At 53.7% G+C, this 3,288-nt stretch overlaps 1 long non-coding RNA gene across 1 annotated transcript; it reads left to right on the plus strand.

Moving 5' to 3' along the window:
• The first annotated feature begins 202 nt into the window (after positions 1 to 202).
• Positions 203 to 2,973, plus strand: LOC144369625 (uncharacterized). Its single transcript, XR_013429416.1, has 2 exons — positions 203 to 831; positions 920 to 2,973. It is a non-coding gene; the product is annotated as an uncharacterized LOC144369625 (long non-coding RNA).
• The last annotated feature ends 315 nt before the right edge of the window (positions 2,974 to 3,288 follow it).

Here is a 3,288-nt window from a genome sequence, read left to right on the forward strand (position 1 = left end):
CAATGACATCATTAAAAAAATGGTGAACCTTAAAAGATGCATAAGAACTCCAAAGAGTTTTCTATGATGACTTTGATTATTTAAAAAGTTTATATATATACACACATATACATATATATGCATATGTATATATGTGTGTGTGTATATATAATATATATATATATATATATATACATTTTTTTTAAGTGTCATTGAGGACTGGGCTGGGTAGTTCAGTGGCACAGCTCTTGCCTACCCTGCATTAGGCCCTCGTTTGATCCCCAGCACTGAAAGAAAAAAAAAATCAGGTGTTGTTGCCGCTACACTGGTTTCCTAAGTGTGTGCTCGGTTTGTCCCTGGATGTCCATCACTGAGGACTGAAGACACAGGAAAACATTTCCTCTCTGTAGCGACCCTGGGCAGGTGACAGCAGCAGTTTCTGCAGCCCTTTCCCATGGACCCCTCTCCCCGGTGCCACCTGCCTCACCTGGGAGCTGCTGTTCTGGTTTCTCTCCATTCCCACATTATCAGCAAAGCTGCAGGCTCCCTCGCAGCCCTGCCCGTGTTTGCAGTCAGTCTGCCTGGACACACATTTGGAACTTAGGGCAAAGGTACTTTGGCTCAGCCTTAGTTGCTGTCTCGGATGGAGAAGGGTCTCTCCCCCAGCAGTCGTGACCAGGAATGCCACGTGGGTGCAGAAGGAGAACAGTCCCATCTCCAGGAACGGAAAAATGATGCAGAGGCATGAAGGGGAGACACAGGGAGACCGTGGCCAAGGCAAATCCCAGGTCCCGATCCCCCGAAGCCCAGCCCAGCCCCTACTCTCAGCTTCTGTGGAGACTTCAACTCCTGGTGAGAAATCTCCCTTTTTCACTTGCAGACAGAGTTCTGTACCTTGTAACTAAAACAGTCCCCACACCTGGCCCTGCCCATGAACCAGGCACAGGTGCAGACCCGAGGCCAGTGCAAAGGCGTCTCCACTGGCCGCATGCTGGATTCCTGAGATGGACCCAAAGGAAGCACAGGAACTCCAAGGCCAGAATGTTCCAGATCCCTCATGTGAGCCTGGGGAGGTGTGTGAGGCAGGTGCTCCTGAGTTCGACGAGACTCAGGTACAGAGAGGTTCGCTTGACCGTGGTGTCACCAAGGTGAGCACGTGGTAAAGCTGGGATTCTAGACTTGGAAGACCCCAGAGATGACCATCCCCTCTGCCCACTATGGATGAGCAACGGCCTTAGGTGCATGTGCAGGGGCCACCTGGCCACTGCAGACAGGTGCCTCCCATGAACTTGGAAGGGGGCCACCGTGACCACAAACCAGGATGCCAGCTTGGCACAGAAGTTCCAGGCAATGTTAGGGACTGAAACCAGGAGCTCTAAAGAGCAGCCGCTCCCTGAGCACACTCCCCACCGTGCCTGAGAGGTGCAGAGCGGCAGGCAGCCCTGCCAGCCTCTCTCCATGCTCACGGGGACTTCCCAGATGCCCCCTTTCAGGGCTGAGGTCACTAACCTCCTCTGAGACTTGGAGCTCAGAAGCAGGTGTAAGAGGTCCTGGGAACGGGGGTGACGGCTTCACCCCAGAGAGTTTTAGGCTATTCTGGGGAGGCGAGCCCCTGCCTAAAAATAACTTTGCTTCATGTGAGCACAATGTCGCGGGCCACCATTAAGTGGCCCACGTTTGTGCAGAGATCCCACTTGAAACGCGAGTGCCCATGGGGAACTTGAGGCCCCACATATGATGATTTGGGGGGCCTCCCCTCTGCAGCACGAGGGCCCAGGGTGAGGCAGAACAAGGGACCCATTTTCCTCAGGCCTGCCCCCCAGGAAGAGCCTCCTGTGGTGCACAAACGGATGGAGAGATGGACAGACAGCCAAGGAGGAAAAAGCAGAGGGAAGAAGTGACTCCAATTTTCCTGTTTCCAGAAAAGTACGTGCAGCTCCTGACCTGCCAGCACGTGGGGCCTGGGCTGCCTCACTCCGTGGACACACCACCTCACCTGGGGAAAGGCCCCAAGTCCCTGTGGCCCCGAGTAGCACAGTCCCAGGCTGCGAGAACAGAGGAGAGGGGCAGGGAGGACTTGGCCCCAGGTCCCTGCCTCCCCAGCATGGGGGGACAGCCGCCAGCCACACCTGTCTGAGGAGGAGCAAGGGTGCTGGGGTTCCTGGGAGGATTCGAAACGGGGCACAGGGAGCTGGGCCTGCAGAGGGGGCCTGGGGGCCCAGCCCTGCAGGGACATTCCAGAGAAGACCCCGCATAGTCTCCATCTACAGAGGGAAACGAGAAAATCTCGGCTCCCCACACAACCCCACCCAAAGGAAAACCCTCAGGGTCCTCCTGACGCCGGGCAGGGAGAGGAGCCATTCAGACTACACCTTCATCAGGGACGCAGCCACCAGAAAGGGATGGCGAGGACCGACTGGCAGGAACGAGAACTGCCCCAGTGCAGTGGGCCAAGGCGGGCAGAAGAAAGGCCTCGGTTTCAGGACTGGCTGGGACGTGAGGACACAGTGGTCGTTCACCTGGGTGGGACCTTAGCCAGGATCGCGGGGTCTTAGAGTCCTGAAGGGATGGACCCCCTGGCAAGGGGATGGGAGAACTGGAGACGACGGTGATGTGGCACAAGCTGCGCCGTCCTGTTCCTCTTTCTCACCAACCAGCGGGTGAGGAGAAGGGCCCGCTCCAGGGGTGACCCTGGGCTGCTCTCATCCAGCCATGGCAACTCCATTTCTTCTAAGTGGTTAGTCTGTGTACGAGCATGGAACTCCGCCTGACTGATGAGACATGAAGGGGAGTTTCTGGGGGAATTTAGGGAAGGTTTCCCTCACTATTAAAAAGAGCCACAAGGGGGGCTGGGGTTGTGGCTCAACGGTGGAGCGCTTGCCTAGCACGTGAGAGGCCCTGGGTTCAATCCTAAGCACCACATAAAAATAAATAAAATAAAGGTATTGTGTCCAACTACAACTAAAAAATAAATACTTTTTTAAAAACCCATAAGGAAGGGACTTTCTCTTTTTCCTGAGTTTTTGGTCATGTTGGGTGAGGATGTGATACTTGGAGCTGTTGCAGCTATATTGTAACATAAAGGTCCAATACTCTACACAAAAGCCAAGAGATTAAGGATGGCAGAACATGAATATGAGAAGAATACAAGTCCTTGGTGACAACCTTGAGCCACTAAATTTACCATGGAGACATCTTGTTATGTGACAGAATGTGCTTCTATGCACAGTAGAGGAGCAAACAGATGCACAGTATTCAGAGCAAATACAGTAGTTCAGAGCAAAAGACTCTAAAACTAGACTGTCCAGC

The sequence above is a fragment of the Ictidomys tridecemlineatus genome, chromosome 12 (assembly GCF_052094955.1).
Source record: "Ictidomys tridecemlineatus isolate mIctTri1 chromosome 12, mIctTri1.hap1, whole genome shotgun sequence".
Taxonomy (NCBI): Eukaryota; Metazoa; Chordata; class Mammalia; order Rodentia; family Sciuridae; genus Ictidomys; species Ictidomys tridecemlineatus.